We start from the raw sequence: 17546 nt of genomic DNA, 5'->3' as shown, positions 1-17546 counted from the left end.
TTTTTACATTCTTTGTGTGAGTTTGTATATTTTTCATCAAAGCATTTCTCTTTACTCATTCTCGCAAGAATTCAGTCGTTTTACATATATTTCTGCCATTGAACGTGCTCATATCTGCTAAATAGCAGCGAGAATGGTGAATTCCTTACTTCAATCTTATAAGCTCTGCTAGCCGTCCAATCGAACATCATACAGAATTCAATTTGCACCTTCTCTATGTTTTATGTTCTCTGACCAAGACAAGTGGAGTGCCAGTTTGCTTGCCGATTACTGTTGGTCATTGTTAAGGGTTGCTTCAAAAACAAAATAACGCCGAGAATCATGAACATAACATTTTAAGAAACTTTTTGGATAATAAAATAATATGACAATAATATATCTATCGCTGTTTTTTTTAAACAAAATTCTCATAGCAAAAAAACTATAGGTGATAGAAGAAATCTGTGGCTATTTTCTGCACTTGTGGCAATTTTTACATAATAAACACTTTGTTCTGTTCATGTCAGAAAAACCAAGTGAATTGTGGTTTACCAGTGCCATCAGTTGATGTTGATGGCCGTCCCGGCCGTGGTTCGTCGTCAACGCGTTCTCGACCCTCTTTGAATAATTTGTACCAATCAGGCATTTTTCAACATTCTGAACGTTTCAGCCGCAGAAATTGGATTTCGTACACACAATTCAATGCAACTTTTTTGTTGTATAATTTATCTACTTCAGAAAGATAAGCGTCTATTAAACACTAATGATTATTTTGATGTGAAATTTGACAGTCATAACAATCTTGAAAAAAAAAATATATCCACTAATGTCTGTCCGTCTGCGCAGAGTTGAACAAAAATCAAGATATCTTGAAGAAACTGTGCATATATTTCTTGGCACCTTAAGAAATTTGATATTGTCTATCGGACCACTGACACGGACACAAAACGTCATTAATGGAAAATGCGTAAAGTTCAGAAAATAAGGGCTTAAATTAAATTACAGAAATTAAATTTAGCAGAACTAAAAGCTTTTCAAAAGTGGTCGTGTTTAATGTATATACTTACGTTATTATGGCCCTATGCCATAAAAATAAAAAATAAAACTCAAAATTGTTTAAATTTAGAGTCTGTATTTTTTTTTTTTAGATAGTGACTTAAGCCTAAATTTACACTTTATCATCCGCAGGAATGATTCTAAATTCTTTCTGTTGAAATACATATAAACCAAAACTGCAAACAAAGCAGTTTTGCCATAGCCGCACTCACTTGAGCATTAAGATCAAAATACTGTAAACAAATTTTGCTACCAAAACTGCAAACAAAGCAGTTTTGCCAGAGCTGCACTCAGAGCACTTAGAGCATTAAGATTAAAATACTGTAAACAAATTTTGTAAACCGTGTGTGTATGGATGGCAGAATACGTCTCTGCCCTTCCCTTAAAGAGAAGCCTATACTTGGGTTGAGATAGATGGGTACAATGTGAGCAATGGTGCCTCTTCTAATTCAATTTCCTGCGCCATATTCTGATTTTGTTTTCTTAATTTTGCATATAGTTTTATAAATGGATTTTGAGTAACATATTTTGAGTATAAGAATAATAAAAAAAATTGCAGTGGTTATAATAATTATTAGTATATAAAGTGTTGTGTTGTTTTGTGAACTGAGTTCGACAATATCGTTGTGTTGTACAGTTTTGATTTTTGTTATGTTTATCGGTGTATATAATGGGGTTAAGTCTACATATTTCTAGTCTTAAAAGGTTTTCACCAGCGTTTGAAAAACTACGCTACTCTCGTAGCATTTCATTTTACTCTTGCTACCGCTCTCACTTTGCCGGGAACCACAGCATAGCCTTAGCATAACAATGTAAAAGTATGTGCTCTACTCTGCTCCGAGTTTTGTTAGGTAAAAAACTATAACTGGAGCGGGAGCAAAAAATTAAATTCTGCGCTATGCTCTGGCGTAGCGGTAGCAAAGAATTGGGAGCGGTAGCACAGCAGAGCTAATCAAGATTTTCATGTGCTACAGCTCCCGCATGTGTTTGTTGTTTTTTTTTTTCTTTTTTGCTATTTTCTGTCATAATATTTGAATTAATTGAATAATTCAAACAAAAAAATGTTATGCAAATCATTTTGGCACTTGTTGCTTCAAGTGACTTTATAAATCAAAAATCAAATATTTAAGAAATATATTAATAAAGTTAATTAGATAATAATTGAATAAATTATAAATTTTTTTTTTATTATGTAAAATATTTACCATTTTTATATTACCAAAAACATCATCTATTCAAAATGTATTACAATACTCAATTACTATGAATTTTCGAAATTAATTTTAACTACATACATATACTTTCCCCCTTTTTATATACATAAGGGTGTTTTTTTTTTGAACTATTAATTTTTTTTAGTCCCGTCACGAAATTTCCTTGGAAATACCCCAAAAAAAATTTCCCTGAAAATTTTAGCCCTAAATATTAACATTAAGAACTGGACCGAGGCATGTAAAAATTTTCCATAAAAAATACACTACAATCCTGATTTTTTATCTTTAAATTCCTACGGATCAGAGGTATTTTATGGCATCGCTTTGACTAATAACGCAATAAAACTCCAAACACGCGTGTTTGACTGATAATTCTGCTACTGCGAAACATATCACACGCACACGAAAGCGGCTGAACATGTTTTCAAGCGAATGGCAAGAAAATTATTTTTTTATTGAAACTGATGAAGGAGAAGCGCAATGCTTATTGCGTTACAAAACAACACGCTTACCGATCTTCTACGCATTAAGGAGTATAAAGGGGAAATCAATATTGATGATGTATTATCGAAACAAGCCATTTAGTCAACGACTTTATAAATTTTCAAGTATTACACAAAAAGAATTCAATAAACATTTCTGATATTTTTTCCAAATTTGCCAATCATTTTTTCCCTTAATGTAAATAAAAAAAAATACAGTAGAAATTTCTTCAGCGTACATGGCAGCGAAAATCTATAGCAATGTTTGTGCAGCGCAAACGTAAAATGTAGTAGTATTGAGGCGTGCCACTGCTTTAGACGCATGTTTCTCAGAATTGTTCACTCTACAAAAGTGCCCAGAGCAACAAAGTCGAAACTCACACCGGCGAGGTATCTAAACCTGATTTTTCCACGAAATTCGCATTTTTTTGTATAACTGACAAGAGCTATAGCAACACCTGGGTTGCCAGAGGAAATTTTGACTTTTTGTTTTCTGGCAATTCGTGCATTGTTCGGATGGCTAAGTATAGAGCACAGTTGACGCCAAAGGTAACTCTCTAACTCTAAGTCGTGTAGTGGACTAGTTGGGGATTTTCTGAAAGTAATTCGTTGGAAATTTTGATCGTCTTTATGTATGACTATTTGTCTATACATTTTTCCGACGTTCCCGTTAAATACGTATTTGCAGATACGCCAATTTAAAATAAGCTGCAATAGGTCTGGCTGAAGCGTGGGTCCCGTAAATAAAACGTCATTTAGGGAATTTCCCCAACTGGTGGATTTTGACGCATTGAAGACAACTCTTACCTTTGTGGTTTTTTTTTGTCTGGCTTTACTACTGCATGATAGTAGATAGATAGGTAGGTGTTTTTCTGTACTTAAAAACTGAATAGCAGAGGCGAGTGTGTGCGGAAATTCTGGCTTTAGTGCTAGTCATACGACGTACCGGCCATCATCTGATCGCGTAGTTGTGGTTTTGTAAAAACTCCCACAATACAATAGAAGATCTATTTGAGCGAGAGTGTTGCAGTTGGGATCTGCTAGGTGAAGGTGTGTTACCTTCCCCCAATATCTGCTATCTATGTGATAGCTTGGAAGCATATTTGCTAATTTCGGTAAGACAATAGCTTCTGCTTGAATGCGATTATCCGCTTGGGGGAAAATGTGTCAGATTTTATTCGAGTTTTGAACTACTCTTCCGCCCTTTACCGTAATTTCAAATTGGCTAATTTTGTAGGCAGTTGTAGCCTATTTTGTGCCCTAGACGCTATAAAAGATCCTTGGTCTATTAAGGCCCTGGGTTTAAAAAGTTCTCCTCGGTGTTCGATGGAGACGACTGCTGTGGGTAGTAGTACCCTACTATGATTTTCGCTGTAGCGTATGGGTTTTTAACGCCTTTGAGAAGCATGGTGCTTCTTGGCAGTTTTCTGAATTTGTTTTTGCAACTACACCTGTTGCTCTTTTTACGTTTGCGCTGTTTGGGGGTGAGCTGAAAAAATTGGTAATAGTATAATAACATCGAATGATGTCATTTATGGCAATAAACGCAATTAAATTTGCTTTCACAGTCTATAAGCATGTGTGCATGTGATAAGCAGTTTGTGCAGTCTTTTGGCTTTTCAAAATTGTTTCGGTAAATTATATTTAATTTATTAAATTTCTCGCAAGATTTAAGTTAATGCCCCTCTGTGCATAGTTCGCATGACACTTGTTTGTGCTGTTCAGATGTGAACGTTTGATTTTTGAAGAAACTTCTATTTAAATTGTACTGGCTTGGGGTCTTTGGAAGCTTCTATTAAAGTAATGGAAATTCATTTTGGTTTATTAATTTTTTTTTAAGGGTTGATAACCCTTTCTGCGATTTAATACTGGGTAGTTAGGAAGTCTTTCATTTGCTGTCACGTGGGGAATTTTTTCCTTGATGAAAATTGCTCCCATAACCATAATGATTTTTCTGGTAATGCGGCGGTACATACTTACTTGGATATTTACCTGAATTGTCGATAAAACTGACAAACAGTTGGAAGCAAAGGATTGAAGTATCATATATTACTCACCTGTTTCCTTTTGAATTTTTGGCAAATTCATTAATATCTTTATTTGCTTATCTACCAGTATTCGTTCGTTTTCGTACCTTGATTTCAGAGCTTCCCAAGCCACATGGAAATTGTCGTCATTTATTGCGAACTGTTTTACGATGGCGCCTGCTTCACCTTTTGTTTTGTATCGCAGATGGTACAACTTTTGTGCATTTGATAATTTTGGACAGCTAATGTATTATAAATGGCTGTGAACATGTCCCGGAAGAACGGCCCTTGTTCATAACCACTATGAAAACTTTCAGTGTCAAATACGGGTACCTTGAGGTGGATACCCGAACTTGCCTCTTGATTTTTAATTTGTGGCAGCTCTACTCTCGGAGGTGGAGTAGGTGCAATTGCTTTAATTAATTTAGCTGTTTGCAATTGAGTTGGTGTAGATTCTTTTGAGCATGAGCTTATTTAAAAGATGTGACGAAAAAATAAAAAATGTTTTAGTAAAGACTTGATTGGTAGAACTTTATAAAAAGTTTCGAAGACCCTGTTGTAAGTATGAGTTTCAAAGAAAATCGATAAAACAGTTAATTTTTTATACACTCAGGGTAGAGACATATGTAATCAGTTATGTTATATAGTATATAAAAGAGCAAGTTATACTCTTTGAACGTTATATATACATATATGCGGTATATATATGATGTATGTATATAAAATTTTATTTACACATATGCATGTATGTGGGAGAATGGAGTCATGTGTAGAAGTTCACGCAAGTGAGGAAAGTTCTCTGATCGCCATTCACTTGGGAATGGCCAGAAACGATTCTTTTACATATGACTCAAGCAGCTCACGACTTCCGGTCTTTGACCATGTACCCTATGGGTAGCCTAATAACATCCGTTTGAAGGCGAGCTAAAGTGAGAAGGCGAAACATCCCCTGCATAGGGTTGTGCGCTGGGTTTGGGACCCGCCACGTAAAAAAACACACCCAATGAAAAATAGCAACCAGCCTCGAATGAGAGACCCCCTTTTTGATGACGACCATGGCAAAAAAAATAAGTACTACGAATTAAGGGCATGCACCTGGAATGTCCGGTCCCTTAATTGGGAAGGTGGCACTGCCCAGCTGGTTGACGTCCTCACGAAAATAAAGGCTGACATCACCGCCGTCCAAAAAATGCGATGGACGAGACAAGGACAGAGACAAGTAGGTCCTTGTGGCATTTACTACAGTGGCCATATGAAGGAGCGCAAGTTTGGTGTTAGATTCGTGGTAGGAGAAAGACTCCTTCGCCGAGTACTATCATTCACTCCAGTGAATGAACGTCTAGCCACAATCCGCATCAAAGCGAGGTTCCGACGGAAGAGAAGGACGATGTGACCAAAGATGCCTTCTATGACCCGCTTCTTCAACCTGCTTCTGGAGAAAATAGTTCGAGGTGCAAAACTAAATAGAGAAGGTACCACCTTTTATAAGAGTGTACAGCCGCTAGCGTATACCGATGATATTGGTGTCATCGGCCTCAACACCCACTCCGTTAGTTCTGTTTTCTTCAGACTGGACCAGGAAGCAAAACAAATGGGTCTGGCAGTGAACGAGGGCAAAACGAAATATCTCCTGTCATCAAACAAACAGTCGTCGCACTCGCGACTTGGCACTCACGTCACTGTTGACAGTCATAACTTTGAAGTTGTAGATAATTTCTTCTATCCTGGAACGAGCGTAAACACCACCAACAATGTCAGCCTAGAAATCCAACGCAGAATAACACTTGCCAACAGGTTTTACTTCGGACTGAATAGGTTAAGTCCTCTCTCGACAAACAAAAACCAAACTCTATAAGTCACTTATAATTCCCGTCATGCTATATGGTGCAGAGGCTTGGACGATGTCAACAACTGAGGAGTCGACGTTGCGAGTTTTCGAGAGAAAAGTTCTGCGAAAGATTTATGGTCCTTTGCGAGTTGGCCACGGCGTATATCGCATTCGATGGAGCGATGAGCTGTACGAGATATACGAGGACATTGACATAGTTCAGCGAATTAAAAGACAGCGGCTATGGACAGCGGAATGGACGAAAACACTCCAGCTCTGAAAGTATTCGACGCTGCACCCGCCGGGGGAAGCAGAGGTAGAGGAAGACCTCCACTCCGTTGGAAGGACCAGGTGGAGACCTTCTCCACCTGGCTACTCTTGGAGTATCGAATTGGCGCCACGTAGCGAAAAGAATAAACGACTGGAGCGCTGTTGTTAGCTCGGCTATAATCGCGTAAGCGGTGGCTACGCCAATTAAGAAGAAAAAGAAACTAGTTTTACTAGTTTGATTTCAATTTTGATATTTTATATTAAGAAAAATTATAAATGAAAAGTTAGATGTGTGCAAAACTACATATGCGTATTGAGTAATGGCAACATTGTTCGCATGAAAACGAGAACAAAACGCTTGCCGCTCGTAGCGGAGGGAGAATCGAAATACGAAGCTTCTGCCATTAGCGTTTGTCTCCTATTTGTATGCTTAGCCACTCTCAAGTAATAATGCCATACCGCGCAAATATATTTTTATTTGTTGCTTTCTTATATTTTTTTAAATATGTATCCCCTCTCTATAGCGCGTATTATTATTTTAATACATTTCCAGAAGCAACTTAGATTTTTAAAATTTAACAGAACAATTATAGAAAAAAACCTCAATTCTTTGAATATTTTGATAAAACAACCAAATTGAAAATATCACAAATGTTAATATAGTATATTTAGATATATATATATATATATATTTATATATATGTGACCTGGTCTACGAAAAGGGAGCTAACGTGCGAAAACTAGTTTTCTGGGAAAAGCTGTTAAAAATAATTGTCAGTTTCTCGTTATCTCATTAATTGTTCTCCTTTTTTTTTGACACCTAAGACCCCTTTCCGTAGACCGTTAAGAAAGGCGTTAAGAATCCTTCTTCGGAGAACGTGGAGTGATAATAAAAGCAACTGTGCTAGTGTGAGATCAGGCCCCTTAGTAGCAGAGGAAAAAGGACGCGTTGGACGCAAGCCAACTCATCAGCACCTATCAACATTAACAACCAACAATATCAAGAGGCAAAGAATGAAAGTCGTTATTGTATTGTAAGTTAAGTGGTAATTACTAATTAAGAACATTAAGTGAAACCCAGATTGTGAAATTTTTTTTTTACCAAACTAAAATTAAAATAAAACCTTTAAGCATTAATTTGTAAGTGCAAAAACTGAAACGTTATTGAAGTAGAAAAGAAACCGATACGTAAAGAGTAGTGGACAGTGAGAAAAAATATAAAACGAACTCTTTAACAGACACAACAAAATAAACAATATCGACCACAAATAATCTGGTTGGTCCACCAGTAATCAGGGCGAACGATCCTGCAGGAAATTCAGGATCAGCTAACGTTACAATAAGCGAAGATGATGAGCTTTAGACGTGTTAAACAGGCAGGGGGCCAGCATAGGTTGGGGAACCCTTAACCCGAATGCGGGCTTAGCAGACACTTGCGACCAAACCATCAATATATCGGGTGATTTTTTAAGAGCTTGATAACTTTTTTTTAAAAAAAAACGCATAAAATTTGCAAAATCTCATCGGTTCTTTATTTGAAACGTTAGATTGGTTCATGACATTTACTTTTTGAAGATAATTTCATTTAAATGTTGACCGCGGCTGCGTCTTAGGTGGTCCATTCGGAAAGTCCAATTTTGGGCAACTTTTTCGAGCATTTCGGCCGGAATAGCCCGAATTTCTTCGGAAATGTTGTCTTCCAAAGCTGGAATAGTTGCTGGCTTTATTTCTTTATTTGAAACGTTAGATTGGTTCATGACATTTACTTTTTGAAGATAATTTCATTTAAATGTTGACCGCGGCTGCGTCTTAGGTGGTCCATTCGGAAAGTCCAATTTTGGGCAACTTTTTCGAGCATTTCGGCCGGAATAGCCCGAATTTCTTCGGAAATGTTGTCTTCCAAAGCTGGAATAGTTGCTGGCTTATTTCTGTAGACTTTAGACTTGACGTAGCCCCACAAAAAATAGTCTAAAGGCGTTAAATCGCATGATCTTGGTGGCCAACTTACGGGTCCATTTCTTGAGATGAATTGTTCTCCGAAGTTTTCCCTCAAAATGGCCATAGAATCGCGAGCTGTGTCATGCATGTAGCGCCATCTTGTTGGAAACCACATGTCAACCAAGTTCAGTTCTTCCATTTTTGGCAACAAAAAGTTTGTTAACATCTTGGTTGACATGTGGTTTCAACAAGATGGCGCTACATGCCACACAGCTCGCGATTCTATGGCCATTTTGAGGGAAAACTTCGGAGAACAATTCATCTCAAGAAATGGACCCGTAAGTTGGCCACCAAGATCATGCGATTTAACGCCTTTAGACTATTTTTTGTGGGCTACGTCAAGTCTAAAGTCTACAGAAATAAGCCAGCAACTATTCCAGCTTGGAAGACAACATTTCCGAAGAAATTCGGGCTATTCCGGGTCGAAATGCTCGAAAAAGTTGCCCAAAATTGACTTTCCGAATGGACCACCTAAGACGCAGCCGCGGTCAACATTTAAATGAAATTATCTTCAAAAAGTAATGTCATGAACCAATCTAACGTTTCAAATAAAGAACCGATGAGATTTTGCAAATTTTATGCGTTTTTTTTTTTAAAAAGTTATCAAGCTCTTAAAAAATCACCCGATAGAACATGCAAGCAACTTATCAGATTTAGACAAGATACCTGACGTAGTAAAATGTTTACGCGAATTCTCGGGAAACCCCGCCGAATTCAATTCATGGAAAGAAAGTGTAAATCGAATGTTAAATATTTACGAAGCGAGTAAGGGCACACCTAAATTCTACGGAATCCTTAACGTGATAAGGAATAAAATCGTCGGCAACGCGGATGCTGCCCTTGAGTCATACAATACACCCTTAGACTGGGGTGCTATTTGTAAGTGTCTAACTTTATATTACGCCGACAAGGGTGATGTATCCACCCTAGAATACCAAATGACTTCTTTAGTTCAGGGAAATAGGTCAATTGAAGAATTTTACCAGGCCGTTTATTCCAATTTATCTTTAATACTTAATAAGCTAGGCTGTATGGAGGTGGGTAGCGAGGCTCGTAATCTTCTTACTCACACATACAGAAACAAGGCGCTAGATACGTTTGTGCGCGGCCTCAACGGCGACTTGCCTAAACTATTGGGCATGAAGGAACCAATGGATCTGAACCAAGCATTACACTTGTGCTTGAAGTTGGAAAATCAGGGATTCCGCACACGGTACGCACACAACACCAATATGAATCGTAGAGGGATGCAGCGAAACACCGCACCACCTTTACCTCCAAGAAATTTTCGGAGGCAAGTAAACCAACAAAATTTCTTCCCCGAAATTGCTTACTTACCACAGCCACAACCACAACTTATTTCCCATAACTTTCCAAATCAAAGATTTGATCGGAACTTAAATGCACAAACACACTTTAACCAACCGCCTATGCGCCCCCCAAAACTGCCGGTGCCTATGGAGGTAGATGAAACTTTGCGCTCGCGCCGCACTAACTATATGAACCGGCCACAAAATAATCAATTATTCGGCAAAAGGCCACCACAGACCACTTCTGAAAGAAATCTCAAGCCACAAAAGGCACAACGCAATTTTCATATAAGTAATACTCCAAGCGCTACCTCGAACACTAACTCAGAAGATAATCTGAATGATTATTTGGGTGTGGCGGACGACAATATACAGGATGAAGGACAATATTACGAATATAGCGATATTCATTTTTTAGGTTAAAAAGCTCTTCGTTGCCTTACTTTGAATGCCGCACGAAGAGCGGCGAAGTATTCAAATTTTTAATTGACACTGGCTCCAGCCAGAATTATATTCAACCCAATTTAGCAAAAAAAGTACTAGAAAACAAAGACATATTTTTAGCGGAAACTATTGCTGGTGATATAGAAATAAAACACCACACATTTTTACAGCTTTTTAATCAAACAGAAACTTTAAAATTCTTTATACTACCCCTTTTAAGAACTTTTCATGGCATTTTGGGCTATGATAGCTTTCGGCAGCTAGATTCTGTAATTAACATTAGAGAGGGAACCGTGACAATTAAAAATAATTTAAAAATATTAATTAAAGAATTAAAAACAGATGCAGTAAATGCTATCAAAATACACGATGACAACATTACTCCCCATCAAAAAATAGCTCTACAGAAATTGGTTACAGGGCATCCTAACTTATTTTCAGTACCGGATGAACGGTTAACTTATACTACCAAAGTAGTGGGAGAGATCAGAATGTCATCCGATTCTCCAATATATAGTAAGTTTTATCCATATCCAGCATCGCTTAGAGGCGAAGTAGAGAAACAGATGGAAAAACTACTGAACGATGGCATTATAAGACCATCCAGATCCCCCTATAATTCCCCTGTGTGGATCGTGGCAAAAAAATCCGATTCCAGTGGAAATAAACAGTATAGGTTAGTGATCGATTATAGAAAATTAAATAGTTTTACTACAGCGGATAAATATCCGATACCCGAAATAGAGAGTGTTTAGGCCAGCGCCTAATTTCTTTTTACCACCCCTAGTGAGTGTATAACAAACCATTGCCAGTTAGCTGTTAATAGCTTTCACTCAACGGTTAACAGCTTTCACTCAACTGGCAATGGTTTCGTTAAAATTCCCGGTTAGCAAGCGATCCTGCTAATCAGCTAGGGACACTTTTGGTTTCAGAATCGAGACGACGACGTGCACTTTTCCACCGGCCACCACAACAACCACCACCAATACTCAGGTAATCTATCATTTAATAAAGATCCAATTTAATTGGCAAATACCACACACACATTTCGTGTTTCTTTTTTATATATTAATACACTTTAACTTTCCCGTTTTCTTTCATATTCTCAACGGTCGACGCATCGTCCAAAAATTGACCCGTCGATCGTTCGAGAAATATTCATGGTCCTTCGAGCCGGATAAGAACAAATATATTTTTACTCAGTTTTTTTGGCACTGTACACCAGCGGAATATCAATACTCAGCAAGTTTCCTCAAAACACCAATCCTCAGTTTTTTTTTGGCATTGCACAAATACAAACGAGGCGTTGCACACCAACGGACACATATCACCAATTCTTGTTGCACTTCCAACCAACGCAGGCAAACCAGGTACGTGATTGCTTTAATATCACTTGGATACCAATCGTTTTTTAAAAAAAAAAAAAAAAGGATATATATAAAAATAGTTGTTTTTAATCGCATTTTATTGGTGACTAAATCGCTTGCAAAAGAAAAGTGACACAGTGACTAGTGTTTTTTTTTTTAGTGTTTCAGTGGCATAAGTACAAAGACAAAATAATCCGTAAGTGCACGGTTAAGTACCGGATTTTGTGCGGTAATATCTTTTCACATATCACTCACGGCACTAATTTTCTATTTTTTCAATTTTTCGGATTTTGTGCGGTAATATATTTTTCACATCTCACTCGCGGCACTAATTTTCGATTTTCTTAATTTTTGGATTTTGTGCGGTAATATATTTTTTCACATATCACTCGCGGCACTAATTTTCGATTTTCTTAATTTTTGGATTTTGTGCGGTAATATTTTTTTTTTTTTTTTGTTTTTTCCGCGGATGAATATTTCTCGAACGATCGACGGGTCAATTTTTGGACGATGCGTCGACCGTTGAGAATATGAAAGAAAACGGGAAAGTTAAAGTGTATTAATATATAAAAAAGAAAAACGAAATGTGTGTGTGGTATTTGCCAATTAAATTGGATCTTTATTAAATGATAGATTACCTGAGTATTGGTGGTGGTTGTTGTGGTGGCCGGTGGAAAAGTGCACGTCGTCGTCTCGATTCTGAAACCAAAAGTGTCCCTAGCTGATTAGCAGGATCGCTTGCTAACCGGGAATTTTAACGAAACCATTGCCAGTTGAGTGAAAGCTGTTAACCGTTGAGTGAAAGCTATTAACAGCTAACTGGCAATGGTTTGTTATACACTCACTAGGGGTGGTAAAAAGAAATTAGGCGCTGGCCTAAACATACCGGCCCCCTTGCGGTGAGCAACAAAAAAAAAATTAAATGTCCATCGACCACCACAACGATGTACAAATTTATGGTACAATATGAGTACAGATAGAAAATAGTTTATTCATTATTATAATTATATATATATATTTTTTTTTTTTTTTTTAAACAAAAAAGAACAATACATATTCTATGTAAGAATTCAAGAAAAAACAATAGAATAAGTTAAAAAAAAAAACAAAATAAAATACTAAAATATCTTAATCTAGTACCGGGCCGTACCCGAGAGCACCCAGCCGAAGATGGAGCCCTGAGCGAGGAACTGCCCAAATGTGTGTGGCATGACCTGTTGGGTCATGATGCGGGAATACACATCCGCGCCGAGCACCAAGAGTATCGGCGATGACTTATAGAAGTTTGGATCCGCCAGCTTGATGTGTGAGTATGGGGCTGCTAGGTCGGAGTCCAATGTGGTGGTCGGGCTGATGCGCATATAGCCGTTTATGTTATCGCATTTAGGCGACAATTCGTTTTTTACCACGCTAGACCTCAAAAGTGGGTTCCATCAGATCCCACTAAGGCCGTCAGACATAGAAAAAACGGCATTTTCGGTGAATAATGGGAAGTTCGAGTTTACTCTGCTACCATTTGGGCTGAAAAATGCGCCCGCCATTTTCCAGCGTACACTTGACGATATCCTCCATGAACATATAGGCAGGATTTGCTATGTGTATATAGATGATATCATAATATTCGGAAAATCTGAAGAAGAACACATACAGAATCTTCGAAAAGTTTTCGAAACTTTAGAGGAAGCAAATATGAAGATTCAACTGGACAAATGTCACTTTTTTCAAAAGGATGTGGAATTTTTAGGATTTATAGTATCACATGAGGGCATAAGAACTAACCCAAAAAAGGTAGAAGCAATTACTAATTTTCCCGAACCCAAAAATATTAAAGAATTGCGTTCATTTTTAGGCCTATCCGGCTATTATCGTAGATTTATTCGCGATTACGCGAAATTAGCAAAGCCATTAACAATCTTACTAAGAGAGGAAGAAGGCCGAATTTCAAAAAACAAGTCCGCAAAAGTACCGATTGAATTCAATGAACAAACTAAAGAAGCATTTCAGAAAATTAAAAATACATTGGTTTCGGATGAGGTAATTTTATCTTTTCAAAATTACAATAACGATTTTGAGCTCACAACTGAAGCCTCAAATTTTGCACTTGGTGCCGTTCTTTCCCAAAGTGGAAAACCTATTTCTTTTATTTCGCGAACTTTAAGCAAGGCGGAGGAACATTACGCCGCAAACGAGAAGGAAATGCTAGCCATTGTCTGCGCATTATCCACTTTACGGAATTTTTTGTACGGGCACGCTAAGGTCAAAATCTTTACAGACCATCAGCCCCTAACTTTTGCTTTAAGCAACAAAAATACAAATAGTAAAATGAAACGATGGAAGGCAGAACTAGAAGAGTATAATCACGAAATATTTCATTAAACTGGTCGAACTAACGTTGTGGCTGATGCACTATCAAGAATTACAGCACAGCAACAAATAAATTCAATGTCGGTTATGACGCATAGCGATGACAGTTCAGGTCAAAACTTGATTCAATTCGTGGATGTACCTATCAACGTCTTCAAAAATCAGATATTTTTCAATTGGTTTACAGAATCAAGCTATAAATTTCAAATTGTTTTTCCAACTATTCACCGTCACACTATAACAGAAATAGAATTTTCCGAGGAGACAATCATATCTTTATTGAAAAAATATTTAAACCCTTCAGTAATAAATGGGATCAGCGCTCCCGAACCAATAATGGGAATAATACAAGAAGTTTTTTCAATCCACTTCAATAAATATCGTATTAGGTTTGCACGAAGAAAGGTAGAAGATGTATTAGAAGAACAAAGGAAGGAAGAAATTATCATAGAAACACACAGAAGAGCTCATCGTAATGGTAGAGAGAATAAATCATATACTAGAGAAATATTTTTTCCCCAGCATGAATAACAAAATAAATAAAATAGTCAAACAATGTAGTATTTGTAAAACAAATAAGTACGATAGACACCTTAATAATCCCGTCTTAAAAGAGACACCTATCCCCTCATATGCAGGACATATAGTGCATATAGATATTAACAAAACGGAAGGCAATCTCGTGCCCACTGCTGTCGATAAATTCTCAAAATACGCGCAGATAAAACCAATAAAATCAAAAGCTACTCAAGACATAAAAGAACCTCTAAGGGAACTTCTCTTTCAGTTTGGAGTACCCAAAACCGTAATTTTTGATAACGAAAGGGCATTCAATTCAGCGACTATTACTTTTATGTTGGAAGACATATTAAACATTCAAATCCCCGCCATATAAAAGTGCAGTGAATGGCCAAATCGAGAGATACCATTCAACACTTTCCGATATTATGCGTTGTCTAAAAGCCGAAAATCGAGATCAATCATTTGCACAACTTTTAGACAGAGCTGTCTATGAATATAATTACTCAATTCACAGCACAATTAATAATAGACAAATAGAAAATTTTTTCGGTCGTACGGTAAGCACAGACCCCGAACAATTCGAAAAAGCTAGATTAGATAATATTCAAAGAATAAAAGATAAACAACAGCAAAATCTTAAAAATCACAATAGCAAATTACAACCAATTATTGATTTGCTCCAGCGGAAAAGGAAAGAATAAATCTTTTGTCATTGGAATCAATCCACGAGTTATTCATAGACAACATAAAACGATTGGATTGCCTTCAGAATAATACGAATACCACTCAAACTTCTGTGGCAATCATGGCCATTCTCACACTAGCAGCTTTTTCAATAATATTCTTCTGCCATAGGAGAAAGAAGATAATCCTGCAAACAAGCTTTACATCAGAAACATCGTCCAAGGGTAAGGACCCAGCAGTACCAGAAATAGTACCAAAAACAGCAAACCCCATAACATACTTCAATTTTGACAACTTACCATATTTTTGATTAGCAACAATAACATTTAAAGCAACCAAAAGACACGCGCATCCGTTCTACTCGCAAAAATGCTGACGATGCGTCTAGCGCAGTGTGGCGTGATTCTCTGGAAATATAGCGGAACGTGGGAACTGATGTCAGCAGAACTGCAGGCGCATTAAGTTACCATAAGAATTATAAAATTTGTTAAGTTTAGAGTTAAGCGAGCGGTTGAACAATAAAGGTCGTAAGACCGGAAAAATAAAATAAGTTTTACTTTTGACAAGTAAACCCATAACTTATATATATTTAATACATATTTATATAAGCATTTTCATTAAATGGAACTGCAATATGTAAATTATGGTCACAAGTATCTTTTTTTATATATGCAGGTATATAAAACTGCCTTGCATATGTACGTATAAAAGCCCACAACTTGAGAAAAGCTTTCCCAATTGTAGCTAAAATGAATTTTTACAACTGGTATCACCACCAGTACTGTTCTATCGCATGTACAGTGGTGTGAGCAAAATATGAACAATCATAAGCTGTTGTGAATTTTTAAAATGTGCTGTTTTCTTATTAAATAAAATTGTTTTTAGATACAAATATAACTCATATAATTTTTCCTACCAGTGATTAGAATTTCCCACCATGCAAAGGTAAATAAAAACAAATATTATATAGCTTTCGCCAATTATGATACAAGCCAAAATCCTGATACAAGAATTATGGCTAGATGGTACCGAATGGGACGAGCAAGTAAAACCACTTCGTTTAGAAAAGTGGTCCCAGTTCGCGAGCAATCTAAACAACATCACACAAATACAAATCTTACGATGGGTAAATTATATCCCAGAGGACAAAGTCGAACTACACGGCTTCTGTGACGCCTCTGAAAAGGCATATTGCGCCACTATATATGTTCGCACGCAAAGCGACAAGGCGACCACAAGCCACTTATTAGTTGCAAAAGCAAAAGCGGCTCCTCTAAAAACTATAAGTCTACCACGACTACAACTATATGGTGCACTACTACTTGCCAAACTAGCAGCCATAGTGCAAACGCATCTGAAAAAGGCAAAATATAAATTATATCTCGGGTCCGATACAGAGATTGATTAGCCTGGTTGGAAAAAACACCACATGCATGGAAGACGTATATTTCCAATCGAACGTCTCAAATTCTTGACCTAGTGGGATCAGCCACTTGGCGACACGTAGCCAGTGCTGACAATCCTGCTGATCTAGGTACAAGAGGGTGCAAACCTCTTGCACCGGTCGTGCAAATGGTCGGCTTGTCAATTCAAGCCTAACGTATAACGAACGTCATCCCATTGTTATACCAGAGAGATCGCAACTTGCCACATTATAAATCAATTAAGTCCACGTACTGTTATTACATGCAGAACACCGCCTCATGCAACAAATAGCCCGCCAAGAGTTCTATATTCCAAGACTCAAGCCAAAGATAAAGAAGTGCATTTTTTCGTGCAAGATCTGCACTATGCATAAGCAAAAGATGCGAACGCAGATTATGGCAGCACTTCCACCGGAACGCTGCAACTTTGCTCTGCCCTACACTGTCACAGGTGTCGATTTTGCTGTGCCTTTTCAAATAAAGGCATCCATGTTAAGGTCTCCCACACTAATGAAAGGCTACGTGGCTGTCTTTGTCTGTTTTAGGACAAAAGCAGTACACCTCGAGCTATATACCA

At 37.4% G+C, this 17546-nt stretch overlaps 1 long non-coding RNA gene across 1 annotated transcript; it reads left to right on the top strand.

Annotated features, from left to right (window-relative positions):
* The first annotated feature begins 11512 nt into the window (after window positions 1-11512).
* On the top strand, window positions 11513-12037 carry LOC120780584. The gene is made up of 2 exons (XR_005705915.1): window positions 11513-11601; window positions 11812-12037. It is a non-coding gene; the product is annotated as an uncharacterized LOC120780584 (long non-coding RNA).
* The last annotated feature ends 5509 nt before the right edge of the window (window positions 12038-17546 follow it).

This window comes from Bactrocera tryoni, unplaced genomic scaffold (assembly GCF_016617805.1).
Source record: "Bactrocera tryoni isolate S06 unplaced genomic scaffold, CSIRO_BtryS06_freeze2 scaffold_25, whole genome shotgun sequence".
NCBI classification, from domain to species: domain Eukaryota; kingdom Metazoa; phylum Arthropoda; class Insecta; order Diptera; family Tephritidae; genus Bactrocera; species Bactrocera tryoni.
Note: the sequence above shows the minus strand (reverse complement) of the source record. Positions and strands in the feature narration are given on the sequence as shown.